Source organism: Rhamphochromis sp. 'chilingali', assembly GCF_963969265.1.
Source record: "Rhamphochromis sp. 'chilingali' genome assembly, chromosome: 20".
NCBI classification, from domain to species: Eukaryota; Metazoa; Chordata; class Actinopteri; order Cichliformes; family Cichlidae; genus Rhamphochromis; species Rhamphochromis sp. 'chilingali'.
Window position 1 is genome coordinate 30211012 of NC_137947.1, and position 13957 is coordinate 30224968.

The following is a 13957-nucleotide window of genomic DNA, read 5'->3' on the forward strand; positions in this document are numbered from 1 at the left end:
ACCTGCAGGTATCAGGCTGTGATGTTCTCCTTTATAGTGGACAGAAATAATGTTTTTGGAGTGGCACAAATAATTTGTGGCATCTTATTGAATGCAAACAGCTGATTGTTCTGTAAATAGTTTGAAATGGTTATTTAAAAAATCAAGGTAAAAGGTAAATGGATGCAAATAAATGTGTTGTTTGCAAAACTTGTGCATGTGATTTTAAAATTGACCATTTTTATTTGTATTTAAAGTTATGAAATATGATCATTAAACATTTTTGTGGTTGTTACAGTAAAAAAAAAAAATTTTTCTACTCTGATTTTATGTTTTTTGTCTGATTTGAGATCAATTGTGTTAATACAGTGTGTCAAAATGAAAACAAACTTTTTTTTTAAAGTAACGCAATAGTTACTTTTCAAGTAATTAATTACTTTTAGAATATTGTAATTTAGTTACTAACTCTACTTTTTGAAGAAGTAACTAGTAACTATAATTAATTACTTTTTCAAAGTAACTTGCCCAACACTGTCATTGAGGCAGATGTTTTTAATTTTAGCAATACTGCAGAGGAAGCGAGGCAGTCCTCAGTGCAGAATATACTCTGTGAAGCTTTCATGTTAATAAAACTGTTTGATCACTCGCATAACAGCATTCTATCCCTCTACAGCACAACACAGCTAGCATAGCCACTCATTGGCTGTAGAGGTACAGGTTCACTTTATTTATTTTTTTAATTTGTCGCTCATCGTAGAGGAAGGAAGGTTTTCTTTAGTAAGACAAGAAAGCAGGCTGACTCAGTGTTACACCCACTGTTCCTGTTTCCTGTCTCTTATGTCACTGATATTTCTAATTACTGAGAACAGACTTCGCTGTCCACACTACAGTCTCCAGAAAACCTGGTATATAAGTAGATTCATTTTGAAAGTAGACATGCTACTGCATTAATGTGAATTCATTGAATATTTCCTGCAGGTGCAACGGTGTCAGGCCCCTTTCATCTATTACACAAACCTCCTCGTCTCCAATCTACTCCAGCTCTGCATAACAATGGCATTCATGAAAGAACCTCATAACCAGGTTTTTGAGACCATTCTCTACTGTGGTGTGATGGCCAGTCTTTACTTCAAGTGTTGCATTGCTCTGGAAAGGTACCTATCTGTCTTTTAGTGTGTGTGTACTTGCATGTGTTTAAACATTATATTGTACAGTGAAGCATCTTTATAATCAGTGATCTATTATTCTGTACTGTGGTCATGAGCGTCTCTGTCTGTTTTGCGTTGCAGGTATTGTTTCATCGCCTGTCCGTGGTTAGACTGGCTCAGACAAACTAAGGCTTCTGTGCTGGTCTGTGTTCTGGTCTGGGTCTTTTGTATTGTCAGTGTCCCTCTGGGTGTAGTGTTGCAAGAATTTGTACGGTTCATTATTTATGCCCTCCTCCCCACTCCTCTCTTCATCTTCTCTTTAGCTGGGACCATCAAAGCTCTGCCTGCTGCCCCTTCAGTGCCCACTGGGGAAAAACGAAGAATCATTGGAATGTTGGTTGTTTTGCTGCTTAACTACTTTTTCATGCTTCCCACAATCATCATTCATAATTTAATAAACTCAAGCTTGATTGACCCCACACAGATCCATGTTATGTTTGTAATCTCCTTTTTGCTCAGTCCATTTGTGGACTTGATTCTGTTTGTTTTCATGTGGAAAGGACCCATTGACAGACTGCTGGCACTTCTGTGCTGCTGTAATAGAGACAACACTGCAGCAGATGAAGCAGGAGGTGGTCAGTGTGAATGATTATAGGACAGACTGACGTGGTGAGTGAATAGTCAGAGACAAAGGGGGAGTGAAAAATTGCAGCCAAATAGTGTCAGAAATGCAGAGAAACTGGTTGATCGGTTCTTTTCCCAGTGAGAACTTGAGTCTCTACAGTGCAATATTCTTTGCGGCTTGAAATTAAAGGGCAAAATTTCTTCCAGAATCATTTCTCTTCATATTTTTTCCAGATGTTTCTGACTTAACAGGGATTAAACAATGGTACCTATAGTTCTGTAATATCTTACAAAAAGTAATGGAAATGTATCCAATAAAGTTTATTCTTGTTTTCTCTTAAGATGTTATGTATTTGTCTGTTTACATTTTATGAATTAAACTGATTTTTGGTTGGATTTTGTTCTGTTATTAATGCTGTTGTGCTGCTCTTTCCAGGATGTTGAGAATCATTCTCCAGGTTAGAACAAAGTGGCACCATTTGACTCTTGTAGAGGATTTACATTTTTAAACATTTGTACATTCACATTTATTGTGGTTTTGCACTGGAGATCATTGAGAGTTTAAATCTCTCAGTGCCAAATATTCCATATAAGACTGTAAAAATGTTTTTTTTTGTCCTCTAGATGGCGCCATGGGTCAGAATGTGTCTCTATTACTTAAATAAAATTAAGTTTCAGTACAAATGTTTCATCAATAAAAATAACGTACTTAGAAGAACATATTTTGGTTTAGCTGGAGAGGTTCCAAGATTTGATTTGGCAGATTTCTGCACCTGATGTCTTTCTTCTTCTGTTTATTATTATTATTATTGCTGCAATTGTTGTTATTATACATGTAAAAGTATCTTTAAGTTTAAAACAAACAAACAAACAAATGGAATCCAGTTTTGTAGTTGTTCTTTGGCATCTATTTGGCCCGAAATATACTTGGTTGGTTTCAAGAAAATACTGTAGTTTGAGTTATAATAGGTTAAAATGAACCTCTATATATATGGACTATATAGACTACGTGAAGTACCCTCTAACGTCTGCTAGATGACGCTAATGCAGCACCAAACTCAAGCCCATAGCACAAGTTACCATCAAGTGTGGGATCTACCAAGGAGATGCTCTGTCCCCACTGCTGCTCTGCATTGGCCTGAACCCCCTCAGTGAGATCATTGACAAGACTGGCTACGGATACCGACTATGAAATGGAGCAGTTGTCAGCCACCTCCTGTACATTAATGACATCAAGCTGTATGCCAAGAGTGAACGAGACATTGATTCACTGATCCACACTACCAGGATACACAGCAATGATATTGTAATGTCGTTCGGACTGGAGAAATGTAACAAAGAGAGGGAAGGTAGTCAGAACTGAGGGGACTGAACTACCAGAAGGCAACATTACAGACACAGAGCACAGTTACAAGTACCTGGGGATCCCACAGGCAAATGGGAACCATGAAGAGGCTGCTAGGAAAGCTGCAACCACCAAGTACCTGCAGAGGGTCAGGCAAGTCCTGAGGAGTCAGCTGAACGGTAAGAACAAGATCCGGGCCATCAACACCTACGCCCTGCCTGTGATCAGGTACCCTGCTGGGGTAATAGGCTGGCCAAAGGACGAGATAGAAGCCACTGACATAAAGACAAGAAAGCTCCTTACCATGCATGGAGGGTTTCACCTCAAGGCCAGCACCCTGAGGCTGGACGCTAAGCGGAAGGAAGGAGGCCGGGGACTGGTGAGTGTCAGCACCACAGTCCAGGATGAGACAAGGAACATCCAAGAATACATCGGGAAGATGGCCCCAACTGACAGCGTGCTCAGTGAATACCTCAGGCAGCAGAAACCCAAGAAAGAGGAGGAAGAGGAGGAACCATCATGGACGGTCTTTTTTTTTTAGTTCTTTGTGTGGTAATCTATTAGTTTTCTATTATTTAGTATTAGGTTATTCTTGGTATTTGCTGATGTAATATTTGCAATGCATTTTAAGGATTTAGTTGTGAGTCAGGCATTTGTGTGTTCTAAAAAACTCCCCAAACAAAAGCCATTGCTGCATTAATAACTCTGTTTTCTTACATGCATAGAGAGAGAGATCCTGTTAAGAGTGACTGCAGGGGTTCATTTACTAGAAGGGCAAATTGAAATTATTAGTTTTTAAACTCAAGTGAATTGGGGTGCAAACTAAAAATAAAAAACTGTCTTTTCACTGTAAATCTTAAAAATTACCCTGCAAGTGTGACTGCATGCGGGTGGTGGGCGGGGTTTCACGATTTGCAACTTCCCCGTTCAAGACAATGTGAAGGCAACTAGAAGCATGGAAATATAAAACTGGCTCTACTCTAAAAATCACTACTCTTGTTTTTATTTGACTCTGAGTGGAGTATGGAGTGTTTAAAGTTGGCAACGACGACGTCTCTGTTCAAGACAGACGGGGACAGATATCATGTTTCAGAGTTTGATGACTGAGACCGTTGGAACATTCCTGAGGCAAGTAAGGGCAATGTTTACACTTATCACACTGCTTCTGAAGAACAGCATAGTCACAAGAAAACTGGCATTTAGTAATAAAGTATTATGAGATAGACTACTATGCTCTTTTCTTTTGTGCTTGCAGGGTGCTTTTGTATAAATGCAGAGAACAGAAATGTGTGTACTGGTAACTGTTATTGGCTGTACTTGATTATACTCAGATTACTTGATAAAAACTTGATCAGAGAAAATCAAATATTTCGTTTTCACTAGTTTAATACATGCTGACTGTGAATTCCAGTGAATGGGGGTTGGTACACAGCAAAATCTCCAGTGTTAAATTAACACTGGAGAGTGTCTATATGGGTCCACACCTCTGAGTGTTAAATACAACACTGTTGAGTGTTAAATTCACACTTTTGACAGTGTTATATGTTTAAAAGTAACTTAGTCAGTTTTGAAGATTAACAATGGCTAACGCTGAGCAGTGCTGATTTTCTAACACTGGAAAATAACTCAAAATGTTAGAAATATTCCAGTGTTAGAAAATCAGCACTAGTCACATGTTCTTTTGTGTTTGCAGTGTGCTTATCTATGAATGTTGTGAATGTAAATATCTGTACTGGTACTGCACTAACTGCACTTGTTTAAGATCATATTACTTGACAGAACACTGATTTATTTTCACATATTTGCTTCAAAGTAGCAGTAAATATGTGTATGAACCTGATGAATACAATATAATAACACAGCCGTCTATATTATTTGTTACCAGTTTTCTACATGTACTTTTTATTGAATTTTTTCATCACTGTAACTACATGAAATCTCCCTTTGCCACCAACAGGTCTTTCTTTGAAGAAAAGGTGAACAGTGCATCTTTTACCAGAGCTCCATCCCTGAATGGCAGATAGAGATGGGGCCCATCCATGTGATGATGTGGATCAATATTGGTGTCTGCCTTCCTTTGACCATACTGGTCATCTGCTGTTTGTGTTGTGTGGTATGTAGATAATCACTAAATATTGTGCATTTTATGTCTGTCAGTATAGGAACAAAAAGAAGAGTTTTCAAAACAAATATAATTAAAATAAGAAATATGTTTCCGTTAGGAGAAAAAATGGATGGAAATAATTTTGAACTGATTCCAGCAATCTTAATGTGTAATTTAAAAAACTGTGATAGACAGTTTAATACAAAATATTGTCCAGCAAGCTATTTTTTTCATGGTCCAAAGCCTGATCCTTTTAGCTGATGCCAGGAGACCAAAATGTCTCTATACTGTCCACCTGTGCACTGAACGTCCTTTTCCTTCTTGCGGTCACGTGCACAGATGCCGGTATAGATGCTTATTCAGTACTTAAACATTGAACTAGCACTATAGCACTATTAGTTTTTGTTAAATAAAAATTAAAATGGTGTAATATGTTGTGCACTGTTGTTCAGCTGTAAGACCTGCAAGACCTGATCAGAGGAATATAAACCTTGTTTTTACCCCGACTGTGCTATACTAGTTAGGGATAATTGAACATTTCACTGCGACACTAACATGGGCAGTATCGGACATATAGACTGGATGGGTCCAGCACACCATTGAATCCTATCGAGATCTTTAAAATTACTTCTGTGGTTTATTGGGAAACGCGAACACCGATTATCCTGAATGGGTACCTGTCACACTGGATGGGGCTGTGCTTAGGCTTCTAAGGGTTATTCCTTTATGAGTCCTGACATAATATAATCAGCTGCATCTGTTATAGTTTACACGTTACAGTATACCCAGAAAAGCTTTCACACTTACATGCAGCTGTGACCTTAAAAAGTAGGTCATTTGGGGTCAAGTGACAAAGAAGTGAAAAATGAATCATTATAAAAAAGAGAAAATTGACCCCTAGGGTGTGGTTAAGTGTAATGATCGTAATTTCATGTTTGTTAGAGTTTATACTGAACAGTAAGTCCAGGTTAATGTGCAGGTTTGCAGTGAATTACTATGTTGTTGCAGGCAAGACTGTGATATTCATGGTGACTGGTTAGGTGCTGAGTGTGTGTGTGTGTGTGTGTGTGTGTGTGTGTGTGTGTGTGTGTGTGTGTGTGTGTGTGTGTGTGTGTGTGTGTGTGTGTGTGTGTGTGTGTGTGTCACAAAGCATGATTATGAGAGAGATGGGGGTGGGTGGGAGTGATGGGAGATGTTTCAGGGTTGTTCCTTCATTATTTTAGGGTCACTGAGGCAAATTGAGAGTCTTGAGATTTGGTGCTATATAAATAAAGCTTCCTGTGTATGAGTGTATGTAACATCTGAAGGGATTTTAGAGTTCACATTGAATAATCTCAGTAAGAGGATTAATCATTACTCACCCAATGTGGATTTAAGAATTTGAATGATAATTTTTCTCTACTCATTTTTGCTTTGTTGGATTGAAGTCTGAAAGGAGCTGGAGGACTTAATGAGTCACTGCTCCCTCATTTGGACTTCATTGGGTGCAGTCTGCAGAGGGCTGTCTGTGACCATGAGCACTGGCCACTAAGTGGCAGTGTTTCATCAGAAGTTAGTGCAGTTAACATCTGGACGTAGGCAACTGAAGCTGCCTGCATTGCTTGGTTGGGTCTATCTCTTGGAATTGGAAACTCAAACCATTTTGGAAAACTGCTCCAGACTTACTACAAAGGAGTAACTGCTGATCCACAACACTGAGTGTACAACCACTGCCCACACACTGCCTGCTGTACCACAACTTACACTATGTTTCCACATCTGTCAAATTTTAACCCCCACTGATGGCAATGGCCACTTTTCTAATAGAAATCTGCTAAAAAAAACTTTATGGGGTAACGATGGTAAGGCAAAAAAAAAAAATCATGATAAAAAATAGTTATGAATAATTACGAATAAAACAACAGGGAAAAATAAGAGGAGACGGTTGCAGCACAGTGTGGGGGATTATTGTAAGAGAGTGAATCTGAATGATGTGTTTTACTTTCTAAAACTATGGTTGTTTAGCATGTAGTTAAAACCCTGCTGCTAAGTGGCGCACTGGTGACCTGTGGGTAGTTAACAGATTAAAATGAATAGAGATGGCATGAAAATATTACATCTGTTAGTTTGTACATTAATCAGTGTTCCTGTAACTTCTCTGTTCACATCAAACCGTTGTGTGAATTAAAATGTAAAAGTTAAATAATGCTGACAAAGTGCCTGCACAATTTCAAGGTTAGCCTTTCTATCATCCAGTAGAAGATGCACAACACCTGGGTCTCATAGCTTATTCAGAATGTTTCACTAAAGGAGTAAACGTTAATATACTTCACAGTGAAAATATTTGGAAGTGAGGTACTCTCTAACATATAATACACATCCCATCAGATAACAAGTGCAACATTGTAATACCGCACATGACAAAACATTGTCTGTTTAATCTGACCTCATAGATTGCTCTATGATGGAGTTGAACACATCTTGTTATTATTTCATATTCTGACTAATAATTGTATGTCCTGCAGGTGCGACGGGATCAGGTCCCTGTCATCTATTACACAAACCTCCTGATCTCCAATCTAATCCAGATGTGCACTATCATCATTATCGTGGCAAAACCAGATGATCATGAAACCTACATGATGTCTTTTGTTATTTACTATTTCGGTGTCCAGGCCAGTCTTTACTTCAAGTTGTGCATTGCTCTGGAAAGGTACCTGTCTAACTTTCAGTGTGTGTACTTGCATGTGCTTGAGTACTATATTGTACTGTGAATCATCCATATTTTTAGAAATAATATATTCTCTACTGTGAAAATTAAGTTATCTGTCTGTCTTGTGTTGCAGGTGTTTTTTCATCACCCGCCCACTGACGGACTTTATGAGGCAAACCAGGAGTTCTGTGCTGGTCTGCATTCTGGTCTGGGCCCTTTGTGTTGTCAGTGTACCTGTGGCCATAGTCTTGCGTTATTTTCTACGAGTCCTTATTTTGATCCTAGTCCCTGCCTTTCTGTTCATCATCTGTTTTGCTGCGACCCTCAAAGCCCTGCGTGCTGCCTCCACAGTGAGCACCGAGGAAAAGCGAAGAATTGTAGGAACTTTGGTTCTGTTGCAGCTTAGTTACTTTCTGATGATCCTACCTGCAATTACTGAGTTAACTTTTGAATTTCACCCACATGACACTGTCAGAGATGTTGTTTTTATCTTGTTTCTACTCAGTCCTTTTATGGACCTGATTTTGTTTTTTCTCATGCAGAAAATGCCCACTGACAAGCGGCTGGCTGGTTTGTGCTGCTGCAGTAGGTGTAGCAGCAGCTCATCATTGTGAGGAAAAAGCAAACGGCTGTTGTACTACAGATTTAAGCAGCAAAAACTATTTTATTTTATATGCTCGAATATACAGAAAATAGGTTTAAATGTTAAACAAATTTCTTCCAGTCAGAGAATGTTGCATATAATTTAATTTTTGCTTGATGCGTAAAGTTAAAAGATTAAAAATAATAAAACTAGTTTTAAAAAGAGACTTTTTCATTTGATTACATTTTATATGATGGATTATGCAGAGAAACTAGAATTGGTCTGAAAAATCTATTGCTTTATCACCTATTCAGGTTGTAAATCATGTTTTTAAAAAGTAACTAAGTAACTAATTACTTTTGAAAATAAGTAATCAGTAAAGTAACAGGATTACTTTTTGGGGGAAGTAATCAGTAGTTAGTTACTGATTACTTTTTTCAAGTACCTTGACCAACACTGGTCTTGTGTTGCCATCTGCAACACTTGACCACTGATGGACTTTATGAGGTAAACCAGGAGTTCTGTGCTGGTCTGAGTCTGAGTTAACGTTTGAATTTCACCCACATGACACTGTCAGAGATGTTGTTTTTATCTTGTTTCTATTCAGTCCTTTTATTACGGAGCCCCGCAGGGGACATGGGAGAAAAAAAAAATTAAGACGGACTTTTGTGAGATCTCGCAAAGGTTTTAGCCACATTCTTCGGAGGCCACCAGCTCGAAGCCGACCGGGAGGTCGAGGCACGATGTGCCGGGAAAGCGGTGTTCCTCCCGGCTGTAGTAGGTCTCGACCTCCCGTTAGCTTCAAGCTAGTGGGTGTCAGATCTCCGAAAACGTCGGTGCACTTTTGCAAATATGTGATGTCTTGTAAACCGAGCAGGTATCTGACGTTTACACAACTACATTCACGCCTCAAAATATCTTAAAAGTGTATTTTGTGACCCAGAAAGAGTAATATTACAACTAAGTAGCTGCCGCCATTGTTGGAATTCAACTTTTGCGGGGTCTCGCAAAAGTTTTGCGAGATCCCGAGTTTGTTTTGCGAGATCTCGCAAAAGTCCGTCTTATTTTTTTTTTCTCCCATGTCCCCTGCGGGGCTCCATATTTTATGGACTTGATTTTTTTTTTTTGCAGAAAATGCTCAGTGACAAGCCGCTGGCTGGTTTGTGCTGCTGCAGTATGTTGCAGCAGGCCATCAGTGTGAGGAAAAAGCAAACGGCTGTTGTAGCTTTAAGCAGTACTGTGACAATAAATCTGCATCTCCATGTGAATGTATTCATTTCAGAATTTTATTTTATAATTTTTAGTTCTATAGTGTTAGTTGCATTTTATTTACTATATAGAGAAATCTTTTACATTACAATGTTCACTGCAGTTTAAAATTATAAGGCAAACTTACATCCATCTACAGAAGCTTTTGTCTCTGCTTTTTCCTCAGCCGTTCCTAATGTCTAGACTAATTTCTTCCTGGTTAAATAAAGAAAATAATATAAGGCACTATTTTTTCCATAAATTCTTTTGTTATTTTGTGTTTTGCTTTATGATGTCATGTACCATCTATGGTCTGAATTGCTGTTAGTAATGCTGCTGTGTTTTTTCCAGGAGGACTCATGAATCAGATCACGGTGGTATTTCACTAAACTCCACAATGAGAAATAAACATTTAAGCATTTCAAAATTCATAACGATAATGGTTTAAATTTGAGGATACTATTTAATGCTCTCGGACTTTTAAGCTCAGACGTTTTTAAAATATATTTGACCACTAGATGGTGCTCCCAATAGAGGATGCTTTAATGTTAGTTTACCTCCACTTTTTTTTAGATTTGAAGAATCATAGAAAATAGACCAGTGTAAGTGCTCTTGGCAATAGCTTTGTATACATTTATGATGTTATATTTTTCTTCTAAATCCAATCTGGAAGCTGGATCCACATAGGGCTGCACTGAAAACTGAAGGCTCTGCCTGCCATTCTACTTTCAAATACTCCAACCACAAGTAAGCCTGCAGTCTGAGACCGAAGTGCTTTAATGGAGGCGCAGGGTTTTGAATTTCATTCTGGATTTAATAGGGAGCCAATGAAAGGAAAACAGTATATGAAAAATCTGCTCTCTCTTTCTAGTCCCTGTCAGTACTCCTGCTGCAGCATTTTGCCTTAAGTGAGGCTTTTCAGGGAGTTTTTAAAACATGCTGATAATAATGAATTACAGTAGTCCAGCCTAATAAATGCATAAACGCATAAATGGCTTTATAGAGACTTTCTTTTCAGAGGAGCTACAGTATCCAGAGTCATACGTAGTGAAGATTTGCTATGCTTTTACTTAAACTTAACCACTTGTGTCAGTAAATCTTCTTCCAACTATGTCATCACTATGAGCCTACACAGACTGCTTTTTTGGGTCACTAGATAGTGACATGGAACTGCAAATGTTGGCATGATGGATGAACTATTTGCAAAAGAGGGTGTGTTAAGGACATAAAGTGGACTTTAATGTTACTAATGTAATTAGTAAATGTTTCAACTTATTTACCTAAATATTAGGGATGGGTATCGAAAACCGGTTCTTGTTGAGAACCGGTTCCCACTGTTTCAATCCCTTGGAATTGTTTGCCATTTTTGCAAACGATTCCCTTATCGATTCCAGTCGCCCTGAATGATGTCACCACGTTGCGGAGCGTCATTTACCTGGCAGGAAACATGGCGGCTCAAACGCTCTTTAGTTTGGTTATACTTTACGAGAACGGATGACAACAGGGCAATTGCAAAGTAGATATTTCCTTTAAGGGAGGAAACACTACGAATATGCAAAAGCATTTGCTCACAAAACACGCAATGACCTTAAATGAATGTCGTGTTTTTAATTCCGCTCCAGAGTCGTGAATCTCAACCCAGCAGCAGCGGTAACGTTTGCACGTCCTCTCCCGTTAATGCGGCAGGTAAATAATCAACTAACAGTGCATATTATGTTAGCGCGATCTGTCTTATTACAAAACCTGCCATTACTGTGCATTTAGGCGACCATGATGAGAGAGACAGACAGAGTCTGGCTCAGATGCTGGCAGTTCTCGCTGCAGTCTGCTGGTAGCGTCTCCTTTCAGGCCAGGATAGACGAATGTCACCGAGCAGTGACTAAGTTTGTGGTCAAAGGCTTGAACCCATTTGCCACAGCAGATGCCCCCAATTTTCGATAAGTGAATGTGTTTTATTGCAGGCAGGGACATTACTGGATATTCTTGTGTAATTGCTACAGAATAATTTATGTTATACTTTGTTATTGCTACAGAAGAATATTTATTTTATTATTTTACATTTACAATTTTTTTTCCTGGGGACCCTGTGACACCCCATTGAAGAGCCGTAGGCTGTGGATCTCTTAAGGATCTCTTAAGATCTCACTGCTGGGTTTGTAAGGCCATGTTACTCCTAAATTTCTATCTTGTTCAAAGAGAAGATATAAAACAAAGTTCTAAGCTAATCGACCTTAGTGTTCTCCTTTTTAAAAAAGAATCGATAAAGAATCGAATCGTTAAACAGAATCGAAAATGGAATCGGAATCATGAAAATCTTATCAATACCCATCCCTACTAAATATACACTGTTACTGTCTGCAATAAATGTATTAGTTAATAGCTTTCAGCAATACTGAGTCTTGTTTTTATTTTTACAGATGTTCGAAATCATATGTTTAGGCCTCTGTCCCACAGTCACAGAGACTCGTTGGTGTCCCAAAGAAAGCTGTAGAACTATTTAGGCATTGAAGTCAGTACCTACTGACTTCGGGTGATCGTGGCTCAAGCGTTGGCAGTTCGTCTTGTAATTGGAAGGTTGCCGGTTCGAGCGCCGGCTCGGACAGTCTCGGTCGTTGTGTCCTTGGGCGAGACACTTCACCCGTTGCCTACTGGTGGTGGTCAGAGGGCCCGGTGGCGCCAGTGTCCGGCAGCCTCGCCTCTGTCAGTGCGCCCCAGGGTGGCTGTGGCTACAATGTAGCTGCCATCACCAGTGTGTGAATGTGTGGATGACTGAATGTGTAAAGCACTTTGGGGTCCTTAGTAAAGCCCTATACAAATACAGACCATTTACTGTGGGTATTCTACATGTTCTTTGTGAAAATGAATCAATTTAGGGAAATTTATGGTGATGTTTGTTGTTTTGCAAAAAAAAAAAAAAAAACGGAAAAGAGTTTTGATAATAATAATTCTGATTAATAGTCTCCCTGTAAGATATGTGAGTAAATACAGAAATTTAATTAGAGTATGACTCAGTATTTTCCATGCAGGTATACACCTAACAGTCACTTTAATGTTAAAGATGAATAAATGTTAACATCTGACAGCAGGAAAATGATTGGCTCCCAGATGGATTGTGTCGAAATCTGATTGGTTTAACTGACTAAGAGATTGTGTAATTTAAACCAATCAACAGCATGAGACACACCTGCATCTGGTGTGTCCAGAAGAGCAGGTGTTGATTATCATGAACAACTGCAGATTAAGATCACTAAAAACTGGATACAGTGAAAGGAACATCAAACACTGGAGCCAGGTGTGATATAGTAAAAGGTAAATATTATTATGTATTATTTTTTGTATATATATTTTTTAATGTACAATTTATTATGATATTGTGTATGCATGAGAAACTAGTAGCACTTCCTTTCTTTTTTCTTCCCTTCTTTTTTTTTTCTTAGAGATCTCCTCTATGAATACATCAGGTATTCACGTATTTTCTAGTATTTAAATTGCGCCAAATGTATTTTAACCAAATGCATTTCATATATATATATATATATATAATATATATATTAGGGGTGCAACGATATTCGTATCGATATTGAACCGTTCGATACAGTGCTTTCGGTTCGGTACGCATATGTATCGAACAATACAACATTTGTAATTTATTTTATCAATTTTCCTTCTGACGATGCTGTCTGTGTTGAGCGCTCAGTGAATCTGCATTCGACTACTCCGCCTAGGCTCGACAGTGCAGCCTAGGCGGAGTAGTCAAATGCAGATTCACTGAGCGCTCAACACAGACAGCATAGTCAGAAGGAAGAGCGCAGGGCAAGCTAGCGAGACAGAAGTTAAGCTCTCCTTGTAACAGGCAAATTGAACCTCATTCAGATCTGGCGTTTGGAATTATTTTGGTTTTCATGTGACGTATGACCCTGAAGGTAAGCGAGTCATGGACTAAAGTAAAACAGTATGTTGGATGTGCCATGCAATGCTCAATTACATTGGTGTGAACTAGTGTGCTAGCGCAGTTAGCTCGTTAACGTGTTGGCCGTCTAGCCCCATGCACAGAGCGATCGGCGGTAGCTCGTTAACGGAGATTTGCCGTGTTGTGGCGTTAAGGTCATTTCAACGAGATTAACCTGAAAGCACTAGTGGGAACACAACGAATATGACTGCACATTTACGCCGACATCATCCTAGTGCAAAGACAAATACAACAAGCATGCTACTAACTTTAGCCGAGTCATTT

General features: G+C 38.8%; 1 long non-coding RNA gene across 2 annotated transcripts; it reads left to right on the forward strand.

Annotated features, from left to right (window-relative positions):
• Positions 1 to 4044: 4044 nt before the first annotated feature.
• Positions 4045 to 9523, forward strand: LOC308387888. Of its 2 annotated transcripts, none has more exons than XR_013970010.1 (4): positions 4045 to 4228; positions 5054 to 5209; positions 7705 to 7892; positions 8026 to 9523. It is a non-coding gene; the product is annotated as an uncharacterized lncRNA (long non-coding RNA). The 2 variants fall into 2 exon arrangements; XR_013970011.1 differs by having other exon boundaries at positions 4045 to 4224.
• Positions 9524 to 13957: the final 4434 nt, after the last annotated feature.